The 13,457-nt window shown below is 32.3% G+C and overlaps 1 pseudogene; it reads left to right on the top strand.

Moving 5' to 3' along the window:
* Positions 1–11,253: 11,253 nt before the first annotated feature.
* LOC129305154 (squamosa promoter-binding-like protein 9) overlaps positions 11,254–13,457 on the top strand; it is a 14,731-nt pseudogene continuing 12,527 nt past the window's right edge.

The following is a 13,457-nucleotide window of genomic DNA, read 5'->3' as shown; positions in this document are numbered from 1 at the left end:
TATTCTTGGCATCCTTAACTATATGTGAAGCATCAACAGACTTTACAAAAACCAAGCTAACAGGAGAATAAACTAAAAAATTTATTAATTTTCGTTGCCTTTTGTTGGTCCAGCCATCAGCTATGAGTGTGCAGCCACTTTCTTTCCAAGTGGCTTGGTGGCTTTCAATAAGTAGTTGACACTCTTTTCTACAATCAGTTAACAGGTCAACCCTTAACTTCTCAAATAAAAGACCTTTAAAACCTGGGCCAATTACAGTAATTGCATCCAAAGCAGGCAAAAAATATGGACAATTTACAGCATTAAATGGAATGCAATTCATATATAACCACTTTGCAATGGCTAATTTAGCTTTATACTGAGCTTCTTTAGATGACCACATACTCTTTAGCCCTGGTTGGGAGCCAGAAGTTAACCTTGGGGCAAAATAATTATCAACCCCGCTAGTTTTTCCTTTTTTTTCACAACAACACTGCTAGAACCTGCCTTCTTAGCTTGCTTACTTGGCTCTGGATTTGGAGCAATTACTTCACATTTTGAGTTATCAACAAACTCTTCAAGCATGTCTGGATCATCAAGCTTCCTCTTATTTGCCAATGATACTTCTTTTAGAGATTAAACCATTCTATGGCAAACATCATGTGGAACCTTCTTGCAAGAAATTATATTTCCTGAAACACCTGCAAGATGCTGCTTCATCCTATTGATCCCACCTTCTCTAAATGATGAGGAGTAATGAAGGCAAGTATACACACAGGTTCTTCCCTCTTTTTTAAAAAGCAAAATGCTCCCATGCAAGATCACTTTTCCCCCGAAAAGATAGTGTAGATGATACTTGAATCCCAGAGGCATCATTACTATTCGAACCAATAGCAGTTTATGGGGTGCTATTACTATTTGGAGTTGAGCCAGAGGGGGTATTAACGATAGGAGTAGGATCAGGATTATTAACTTGCACATTGGGCTCAGTGGCAAGAGTGGGAGGTTCCAAATCTATAAAAAACAACTAAGCTTAATCAAAATATAATCAAAATTATTAAATCAGCAATCAGTAATCAGCACCAAACATCCAGATTCATAACCAATTATTTCTTAAACTATCATTTGATTAAGCTTCAAGAATAAGAGCTCTAACCTATTAATGAAGATTGAAGATGGCAGAAGAGGCTGGAAATGGACTTGATCAGACTAGAAAATGCTGAAATGAGAGGTCAGTTGAGAGGCCCGAGACTAAAGAAAATGCGACGAACTGAGGAGAGGGAAGAACGCGAACAAGATAACTAGATGAGAGCTCGCGAGGTTCGCCGGATTGATTCTGCGGAAGCTCAAAACAGCAACCCAAAAAACTAGCACAAAATCACAGCGCCCAAAATGCATAACCCAAGCGATGAATTGGACGAAGGTGAGGTGGTGAAGAATAGAGGAAGAACAGAGATGAATCGATAATAAGGAAGCTCAGAAATGGCGTGAGCTGTGGTGGTCTACAGCGAGAATAAAAATGGATGAAGAAATGCAAAAGAAATGGGCGACGGTGAGGGGCGCTGGTGGAAATTTCTCGATGGCAATGAACCAGTCCTCACGAAGATGAATGGAGGCTCGGGTGGAGTGAACAAGAAATTAAAGGAAGTGAGAATGGCTAGAAGATGATGGAAGCTCGGGTTTAGGTGAGGAAGGATGATGACACCGTAGCAGAAATGGAAGGTGACGGTGGAGGATTGTGGAGGAATGATGAAGACGATGAAGGTTAGGGTATGAGTGAGGAAGATTGTAGAGGAATGCTGAACTGAGTTTGAAACAAAAAAATGGTCAAACTGGGAAGGAGAAAAAATAAAATACTGGATCGCAAAAACGGCGCCGTTTTGTAAAACTAGGAAGGAGAAAAAAAAACTGGACCGCCTGAACCGCTGGTTCTCTCAGTTCAGTCCGGTTTAAAGTCGGTTCAGGATGTTCCTGTTCGGTTCTCCCTCCCCCCAGTTCTGCATCATCTGCGGACCAGATACCAGGCCGGTTCCCGATCGAACCAGTCAAACCGGCCGGTCCGGTCCGATTTTAATAACCATGCTTGAAATCCTATTTCGGTCAATCACTCTTATCAATAGGTATTGTGACTGGATTATGGGGCTATTATTTGATCATCGATGTTTATTTATGGTTGTTTATTTGATTATCCATGCCTTTATAATATTTGGACTTTATATCATATGGATGTAATTAGAATAAGCTTATATTGAAAAAAACGAATAGAAAAAAAGGCCCAATTTTGTAGTAGTGTTTGTTTTAATATTTAAAAAATGGGCTCAATTTCAATAGCCCAATATAAAATAAAAAAACCGAATTAACCGACCGAACTGAATTATCAAATTTTGGTTTGGTCCTTGTTCAGTTTGATCGGTTCGATTCGGTTTTCATTTTCAGTGTTATTTTGATCGATCAGTTCTACATATTTTAGAATCGAACCGAACTGAATCGACCAATGCTCACCCCTAGTCATTAATGTCTCATAATAACCTCATAATCCATATTTATTACCTATTTTGGACATTAATGGCTTCCAATTACCATTATGTCTAAACTCATAATTTTTAAGTTTAAATACTCAAAACAACTACTATTAATTTCATTTAAATTAATGAGTTTGGACTCATAACTTATATAGACAAAAAATAGCCTTCTCTTATCAAATCCTAACAAAAAACTTAAGAAAATGGGTGAGGAAGGGAGAAGAAGAAGCTAGAAAACTTACCCTTGGTGTTTAGTAGCTTGGAAACACCTCTCATCTCCTTAGAATTGAAGCCTTAGTAGCCTTCTCCATCTTCCTCATTTTCTATTTAATTTTCTTTATTTTTTCAAGTCTTATTTGTGACTTATTTCCACAAAAAACATATCGTGTGCTGCAGCACATGTACCATGCGTTACAGTATGTGATACAGGGAGGTGAATTTTGTGTTTTGGTTGCTTGTGCTTTATAGCATGTAATATAGAGTCATTTTTCTTTATTTTTCTCTCTCTATTTTTTTTTATGTTTGGGTGGCCGAACTTCACTCTAGACTTAATCCTAAAATTAAAATTACAACTCAAAACATTCGTTAGCTTTCTATTAATCACATACTACATTAATCTTTAGCCATCCGCTAACTTCATTTAACAATTTAAACTTAATTATTTCACTAATTAATTAAGGATTAAAATTCAGGCTATTACATTAACTTATACCTGTATGTACTGTAGATCTAAACATTTATGGGTCTCAAAATAATAACGAGCTAAAGTGACAATTATAAGTTGAATGTACTATACTTCTTAATTAATTCTGATATTCATAGGAGAATCGGTGAGATGCCGAGTCTGAGATATAAATAGCAGTATCATTTTTCCGACAAGAAGGAGTCGTTGATGATATGTGTTAGACACTGAAGTTTATTGGCTTAGGGCCAGACCAGGAAGCTGTGTGTGTGTGTGTGTGTGTAGAGTCATGACAGTCATGATAATTGCAATTGCGAAATTTCCAGACACATCATTCGAGTGAGAGACAACGTCCGGTTCTTTTGCTCAGAGAATCGCTCAACACAGCATATTGGTAGGCTGACAATCAGATACTCGCATATTGGGCTAAACAAGCATCGCAGATCAGCACAAATGACTCAGAAATGGTCCCATTTGGTGGTGGTTGTCAACTTTTTCAATCACGCTCGTTTTGTTTAGCACAATTCCCAATGATATCTCTCTTAACAAGTTTCGTCAATGAGAGCACATCACATAATAATTTGAGTCGTTGACCTTCTTCGATCTTGAATTACTTTCCTTTGTTTCTTAGCTTTCAAGTATGGTTCTTTGTATGTCTGCGTGATCATACGCAGTGGCTAATCTTTCATGAGTTGCAGTAATACTACCTCCTATATATAATATTACCATTAATGGCTGTCCAATTCTTGTTGGGGTTATTTTAGTTCACACTTGAACGCTGTACTCACTGCTCACTCTGTGCTCGAAAAACAAGCATGAACCCATCCACCACCTGCCTTTTTAAGCTCCCGTCTTATGTTTGGCAGCTCAAAAGTAGAGCTTGCAGAACTTACTATTATTGTGTCATCGTGAAAAGTTAAAGGTTGCAGTAATAATTATAACTTTTTTTTTGGCCAAGATAATTATAATTATATTTCGAAACTTTAACACACATATCTAACGGCTTTCGATCATGTTTTTTTTAAAGATTTATTTACCCAAGAAATAACAATGACACTGTCCAAGCACTGTTGGTTTTGCGCGCGCGCGTGTTGGAAAAAAGTAATAATGTAGATCGTACTCTTTTTTTGGTCCAGAAAGGGTGTAATTAATACGATATCAATTATCTGCAGAGGCTAAGTGATGCCCGTAGTTTAAAGTCAATACCTATAATCATTTTATATTAATAATATCGGTAAATATAAAATAATTACTACTGCATTTATTGCTTATAAATTGGAATGCGATGATTTCTTTGGGCCTTGTTCAAGTGAAAAGACCATAGATGAAGTTTTATAATGTACTCCCTCCTCAAAACAATAATATTAATCATTATTAATTAGTTTATATTAATCTTAATTTTATAAATTTTTTTATAAATTTTTAATTATATTTTAAAATATAAAAATATAATATTTGACTCATTCAAAATATTATTATTAATTCTTTCATCCAAAAAAAAATACCATCATGAATTATTCAATAAAGTAAAAATATAATTGAAATATGTATATATAGATAACACTTATTTAATATTTTATTTTTTGAATCAAATAAAGCTTTTAAAAAATAGCTTATATGATGGTGGGAAGGGAGTATAAAGAGAAAGGATACAATTGCTCACTAAAATAATGGAATGAGTGAAAATGCACACTTACGTATAACATGTACTCAATAAAATAAAGGTATATTTAAAAAATATATATAATACCTGCTCAATATCTTATATCTTAAATTATCATTAGTTACTTAATAAAATATGAGTGCAACTGTACAGCTAAAAAATTATATAGTATTTATTTAATATCTTATACTTTACATTAAATAATTTTTTTTAAAAAAATAATTTATATAATGGTGCGAAGAGAGTATAGAAAAAAAGAAAGCCGGGGTAATTTCATGCTATCTATAGGAAGCCTCGCGGCGGAATAAGTGGATTGGTAACTTGTAAAAGCCAAGAAGTCAACACCAAGTGTAATGAACATGTTTGGCCAATTAATCACTTTACTCTCTCAGCCTCCTTGGTAAACATGTCCAGTCCAATAATGACATTTTAGTCACTTGCGAAAACGACATCACATTATTCTCTTCTACGTGTGCTAATAATAATATGAGTGTGAATATGAATTGATGTTAGCAGGGACGGTGTGTGTATAATACACACACATATATATATGACCTATAGAAAAATGATAATGTTCTCAATCAAGTTTCTCTTTGAGAGCAAGGATTTTCTCTCTTCTTCTTTCCATTCTCTTCCTGCCCTTTCTTTTTTCTAGCCATTAAAATTAATATTTTTGATAGTTTAGATTTATTTTCTATAAAACATTCTTAATTTGATTTTTACTGAATTTTTAAACTATTCAAATTAAATTTTAACAGTTTAAATTTAATTATTTATTTTTATAATTTAACACTCTAATAATATTTTTACAAGACATCACATCTTAAACTGTTCAAATCTTGATCTAATAATTAAAAAAGAAAAGAAAGAAAATATGAATCAAATTTTTAAAAATTTAGAAGCATGTATGACCGATTCATATTGATATATGAAAAGATTATCGTTAAAAATTTAAAAATTTATAAGAGGTTTATCATTAATATACAACGATATATTATTAATAAATATAATAAATTATTTATAATATAAAATATAATATAAATGTTAGGCTATTTGTTTGATTTAATTATATAATAAAGACTATATTTGCAAAAGTTTTAAAAATAAAATGAAAGCAAATAATCCTTGTGCCAATGACATTAGCTCTGCAGCTCCTATTATATTGATGCCTTACCGGAATATAATTTCTATATTAACATTTTCTCCGGTTATTTTTCTAACGTGTTTAAATTTTTTTACATAAATTAACAAAAATCGCTATGTTACTTTTTTATTAAAAATATCTGCATTTTCTAATTTTATTCTCGTTAATTAAAATAATATGAATTAGCATGGAAAATGTAGCTAGTGAAATTATAAAAAGAACATATATTTTGGTGTTTGTACAAGATCATTGTGTATTCTCAAGTCTCAGTAATTCCGTTAGAATTAAGTGATAAGCATTAAATGGTACTATATTATTTCATGTTTTTATAAGATACTCTCTTCATCCCTATATATGTAAAGGTGCTTTCTAGAAGCTTTGTTTATCCTAAAACATAAGAGGTATCATAATAATTTTTAGTAATTAAACAATTTCAATTTTATCTTGAAAAGAATAAGAGATGTTAATTGTGTGATTTACCCACCATTATAATATTAATTATGACATTTTTTTAGGGGTAAAACTCAATAATGTTTTGATTTTATGGATTTTCAACTAACTAACAAACTTTTACTGATAAGCAAAATTTAATTAAAACACTTTATATAGAGGGAATGAGGAAATACTTTATAACTGAGGCCAATTTTATCTTTGTAAAATTGTGTAATTATGTGAATCTCCCCATCACACACAAATGTACACTCCCTTCATTACTTTTGTATATAAGGTATTTTTAAAAATTTATTTTATCTTTAAATATAAGAAGTATCATGATATTTTTGAATAATCAAATAATTTTACTCTTGTTATAGAAAAAGAAAAGAGATATTATTTGTATGCTTTATCTATTATCACGATTATATTAATTGATATTATTAAGAGTAAAATTAAAAAATTATTCTGATTTAAAGAGAATTCAATTAAATAAAAAATTTTATTAATATATGTGATTAAATTAAAAATATTTTATGTAGAGAGATAAAGTGAGTATATAATAATACAAAGACTTGTCACTATTGAAAATCAAAGACTGCTGCAAATGTGTGCGCGCGTGTTAGGAGCGTGTATAGCGTCATTATTCCCACGAGTCTATGACAATAAGTCAGTTCCCTCTATGATGGTTTTCCAAGCTCGTGGCTGTAGTTTTTGTGGAGGACATGTAGAATACAGGCCGTGGGTAAAGGACTTGAAGTGAAAATATGGTAATACACGAGATGACATTAATGAGCGAGGGTAGAGCGGCGAGAGGGCATAGGCCAGTGACTGATTTTTGCCTTGTCCAAAAATGGCATCCAGGTTTGTAAGGATGAAGTTGATCAAAGTACTTGTGAGGATTTGAATGTGTAATATATATATATATATATATATGTATGTATAGCATGACACATTTATGAAGATAAGAAGAGAATGAGGGTGCAGACTGCAGAGCATTCTCGTTATGAGTTCATTAATTACAGGCACTACTATCCTGGCCTTCTCTGTGTTTTCTTTATTTATCGCCTTCGCAGTGTCCAACGAACGGCATGTTTCCCAGAATCAGTCCCCCTTACTCGGATTTCAAAATCTCTTTTGTTGCCCGGCGGATCTGCAAAGCTGGCAATACACTTCCGTCAAGCTTCCTTCCTCAATACCCACGGATGTATTTTGGCCATGCTATACGTGCGCCCACTCCTTTTAATTTTATTTATAACTCTCTCTCAATCTATTTTATAAAAACAAAAAAACAAAATCCTAGTCTTTATTAACTATTGTCTAAAAATCTAAAAGCTTTTAATTTTATTTTTATTAAATATGCATATTTTAAAAATAAAATATGTTATAGCAGTTAATAACATTCTCGATGTTTAATAAAGATCAAAAAGTAAATATAGATACAATAATAATTTGTGTCTCTTATGAATATGTCCAAAACAAATACTTCTTCCATTTTTTATAGTCAGCGAAACTACCACATTTAACTTATACTCTCTTCATTTTAAATTATAAAATACTTTTGAGAATGATTTGCTGTTCCAAAATATAAAATACTTTAAAAAAATTAAGATTTTATTAAATATGCTTATTCCAACATTACATTTTCTCTCTCTCTATTTAATATTAATTAGGTATGAATTTAAGGTTATTAAATGAAGGGTATTTTTAAAAGTTTATATTTTTATTTTTAAAAAATATTGTTAATTGTATTTAATAAAGGTTATTGGCAAATGAAATTTTGTCTAAAAGTGTTTTATAATTTAAAAATGTGGGAATATTTTTTTACAAGTCAAGTTGCCCATTCCAATAAAACATTTATTACATATTTTTTAAATTACTTCTCATAATTTACATCAACGAGAAATAATTAATGTGTACTTATATTAATTAATATAAAATATTTTAATTCATTTTTTTATTTTCAAATACAATCGTTATAATTAATTGATTTTTTTTAAATCATGTGATATAATTTTTTTATATATAAAAATGGAGTATTTTTTTTGTCTCTATAAATAAGACCGAGATGTTAAAAGACAATGATGTCAAAAATAATACAATTTTTAATTAAATAAAAAATAATGCCTGAAATGATTGGTCTGTTGCAGATTTTACTAATTAGACATGTTTTTCAACATCTTGATGTGTGGAAAATAAAGGATATTTTTTATATTTCTCTATTTAAAAATATAAAATATTTTAATTTTTTTAAGTATAATTATTATTTTTTAAAAAAAATTTTATGGATAGTAATTTTATATTTATTATGAGGTATTTAATTGAGATTAATATAAAAAAATAAGGTTAGTTGAAAAATAAGCAACTATTTTATTGAAAGTAATAGTTGATTCAAAATGTTTTATAGTTTTAAAGGAAAGAGTATATTATAAATGATTGGTTTTGTTGTAAATTCCATTACATGTAGTTGTGTTTTTTATACATGAAATGAGAGGAATAAGTTTCATCTTTAACGAGCATAATTATGTTTTTTTTATATTGCATGAATATTTTTTTTTTGTATTTTATACCTGTCTATGCTAAATATATTTTCTTAAGACGTTTCATTTACATCTTTTGGATAGTATGATTTTTTTACACATTTTAATTTTCCGGGAGAATTGACTATAGGCCCTGTAATTAATATATTTGCATTATAGGCTCTATAGAATTTTAACTGATTTTGCATGCTGGATGACTTCTTTTTCTTTTTGCAATAAAATTTTTTGACAAAAAGGCAAAATTTTTCCTTTATGCGATAAATGGATCTTTTGTTGAAGATAAAAGAGTTTTGATCTTTTTTTTTTTTTACGGATGTTTTGCTGCAAATTTGATTTGTAAATGTCCTCTTATCCAATAAGTGTGAAGCGTGTGGGCTATGTAAAATAAAAGAACATTTTATTGTAAACAAATAAATTTTGAATGTCATTCACAAATTTTTTGTTGTAAATTTCATTTACATAACTTGTAAATTTCCTTTCATTCAACAAATATAAACTACATGAAATGAATGAATATTTTTTATTAATAATTAGACTTTAAATGTTATTTATAAGAGTTTTGTTATAAATATTACTTGGTACATTTCCTCTCTGCACATTTCTTCCCATTTAACAAATATAAATACGTGAATTATATGAAATAGATAAATGTTTTCTTATTAATAAATGAACCTTACATATTATTTACAAATATTTTGTTACGTGTTTTATAAAAAGAGCAATTCCATCTTTCCACTTGAAGACTCGATTGTAAAAAGTGCTCCTAGACTAGCAGAATTATTTTTGATTTTATTGAACTTTTATTTTAAATGCGTTAGTCTTGGAAACTGGTGGTTCAATTCTCCCTGATTTTTTTTTTTTTCACAGTGATAAGTCGATGCGCCCATATACGTTTTAAAATTTTTATTACAAATTATATTAGATTTGAGAAAGTCATGAGGAGATAAGTTAATTCAAGTTAATTTTCAATCAATTTAAGAATACTAATAAAGTCTTATGGTCCTTTATTGATAATAAATTCAATAAAATTTACAAATTTGACTGCTAATTTTATAATTTTATTGTCATATATCTGTCATTTATTTTTAAAATTTTAATATAAAATATAAATGTTTATATTTAATGTTGAGAAATATTAAGTTTAATATTTTTAAAAATTTATAAGTTTGACTCTTTATTTTATGACTTTGCTGTGATGTGTTTACAATTTTTTTTTTAAATTTTAATAGGGAGTATAAATGTCTATCTTTAATATTAAAAAATATCAATTTAATATTGAAAAATATCAATCTAACAGTTTTAGTGATTGTAAGTTAGGTTTTTAATTTTATAACTTTATTAAAATGAATTGCATCTTATTTTTTTTTATTTTAAAAGGAAACACAAATATTTATATTTAATATTAAAAAATATTAAGTGTATTGTTCATTCTTCACCTATTGCCCATTTATCAATGAAATAAATGTATCCTTTATTTGTTTTGGCCTATTGTTTATTCTTTAATAATATTAAAATTTTATAAAATAAATTTTAAATATATCATAATAAAATTATAACATTAAGAGTTAAACTTATAAATTTTTAAATATATTAAATTTATTATCACAAAAAAAATCAAAAGAATTTATTAACATTTTAAAATTAATTAATTAAAATTTAACTTAAATTAACTGATCTCTTTAAAAAAAGTTATAAATAATCCTTCAAATTTTATGCCGCAATTAAGCTTTTATTTTGAGGTCGAGAACAATTAGACAGCGAGTCATGTGGATGGCAACAGATATTTTGTTGAAGTCACATCACATCAATGGGGAAGTAAAATAAATAAACAAGGGCACTTTGGGTCAGGTGGCGTCAAAGGCAAATAAATGTTCAAGCTAAGTTAAATGCTGCCGGCCGCTGGGGAAGAATCTGGCGGATAGAAAATGAATAAAATAATAGAGAAGGGGGAGGTGACCGGAATATAACGTACCCGACCCAAGAATATAGTACGGACTCAAATATCTCCCACTCATCCAGCGTGCCTGCTCAAATTGAAACACATTCCTTTTTAAAATTTTCTAATAATGATCCCAATTCTGTTTCTCTTTTTCTCGTTGGTGTGACTGAGACACCCAAAAAGTTGTTAAAAACGACGGTTCCACTTGGACCATAATTGCCCCTGCGTGAGACCCTCAGTCCTCACACCACCTTAATCGTAAAAGCCTCCCTCTTTCTTCCCCCTCACGGCCGCACTCCCTCGCTCTCAGGACTCAGGCTCAGACCAGCCCACCCCCCAAAGCCATTTCTTTTTTTTTTTTGAGGAGGCAAAGTACATATCCCCGTTCGTTCCATTATCAATCTCGCCTTTCACCTCCATTATTTTTTTGACCGACGGCGTCTGAGTGTACTATACTGCCATGGCCCAGCGTCAGGTCACTGCTTTTCCCTGCCCTCCTTCCACCATCTCCTTTATCATCTTCCACGTTGCTCTCCCACTACCACTCGTTTGATCTCTCTCTCTCTCTCTCTCATACTCCCCCCACCCTTCTGCCCCTCTCCTCCATCAATAACACGCACTTCGCACTACCTTCTTTTCCTCCTCCCTCCCCCTCGTTCTTTTCCAGTGCGTGCAGAATTTGCACTCCGCTCCTGCTACTATTCACTTATGAGTTCCGCCTCTGCTTCTGAAGCCGCCGCCGCCGCCTCCAACTCCTCCACGGAGTCCCTGAACGGCTTGAAGTTCGGTCAGAAGATATACTTCGAGGATGTGGGTGTGGGAGGTCCTGTGAAATCCAGCGGTGGGGCGTCGGCGTCCTCCGCAGGGGTGACCCGCCTAAGAAGGGAAGGGGGAGTGGGGCTCAGGGGGCTCAGCCTCCGAGGTGTCAGGTGGAGGGCTGCAAAGTAGATCTGAGTGATGCCAAGGCTTACTATTCCAGACATAAAGTCTGTAGTGTGCACTCCAAATCACCCAAGGTCGTTGTCGCTGGTCAAGAGCAAAGGTTTTGCCAACAGTGTAGCAGGTCACCTCTGTTATCCTCCTCTTTTATTTATCCTTTGTCCCTCCTCCCTTCCTCCTCTTCTCTCCTTCCATACTTCTAATAAACTCTTCTTTATTCTTCTTTGTTTTTTAAGCTGTTTCATTTTATTTTAATCACAGTCTGTAGATACTGTTTTACATTTACTTCTCTGCTTGCAGAATAAACTTGTGCCCTGCCCTTTCTCATCTTCGCCTTTCCTTTCTCACCGCTCTCTTGTTCTGGTTTTTGGCATCAGTATTTTATTAACCGACATTTCGTCCGCTGTAGGTGATTGTTGTCTTATTTCGCTGCGGTTACAAGTATGTTTCTGCCCTTCTAGTGCAGGGCCGCTAGGGAATAGGGCTTAGTAGTCCGATAATTGGGGTTTAGAGGGTAAATTCGGGGTTGAAATTTTGTGGATTTCGTTGGTGGAAGGGAAATACGGAGGAAACAGTATGCAATTTCATGGATAGTTTAGTGGATATTCGAGTCTCAGTGAGCCTATGATACTTGGTCTAATATAGCAAGTCTATAGGCTACAGCAACTCCCCCCTCACACAAACTGAGACAAGACAGGACATGCAACGTTTGTTTGTATTGGTTTTTCCTGTTTTGGGTGGTGAGGGCTTTTTCCGTTGATGTCATGCCGTGCTTTATGTGAACTTTCCTCTTTTTTTCCCTTTCTTCAATGCTTATTGTTAACCTGTGTTCTGGTTTTAGTAGCTCTGTGCATTTAGAATTATATCATGTTAGTACGTTGATTTTGTTTATTTTTAACTTGGCTAATTGGTTCTGAAACATGATAATCAGCGTCCCGGGTGAGTATGTAACGGACAAATATTCCTAAAAGCCTTCAAAATTCGTAGTTGGATGGTCATCTAGTTTGGGGGACCGTAAATGTGTTACACGGTCCTGTCTGCCAGTGCATTGGCCTGAATTAGTATGAAATTCTGAAACTATTGAATGCTCTAGCCTAGTTGGTGGGGTGCATTAATTGTTGCATGCGGATCCTTTGCTTTGAAAGCCATGAATTAAATGCTGGATGGGGATGGTTTAGGAAATGACAGCATATCGACACTTATCTTTAATAGCAGTCTATAAATATACAAAATACGGGTTTATGACCTCTATTAAGTGTTAGAAAAATGTCAGATGCTCTTCTGTTTCTTTCATGCTTGGTTTGTTGGACGGTAGTTCATTTGGCGTTTAATTTATTAACCTTTGGGACTTGAATTATGCTTATATTAATCATTATCAAAATAAGTGTGGACCAATCGCTAAGCTAGTTGGGCGCCTGTTTGGCCTTGTGATATAATGTGTATGCGATATTTTTTAATGTTATCCCCTGAAGTTAATAAGGTATTATTAGGATGTCAACTAGATCTCAATTCTCAATGTCTTTTCCCTGTGAGCTGAACCAAAAGTCCAGGCTTGTAAATAATACCTTCATGGGATACTGACATGTTTGATTGGCTGGCTCGCCACTTCAATTTGAA

This window comes from Prosopis cineraria, unplaced genomic scaffold (genome assembly GCF_029017545.1).
Source record: "Prosopis cineraria cultivar Desert tree isolate PC_DT_omini unplaced genomic scaffold, ASM2901754v1 PC3, whole genome shotgun sequence".
NCBI lineage: Eukaryota > Viridiplantae > Streptophyta > Magnoliopsida > Fabales > Fabaceae > Prosopis > Prosopis cineraria.
Note: the sequence above shows the minus strand (reverse complement) of the source record. Positions and strands in the feature narration are given on the sequence as shown.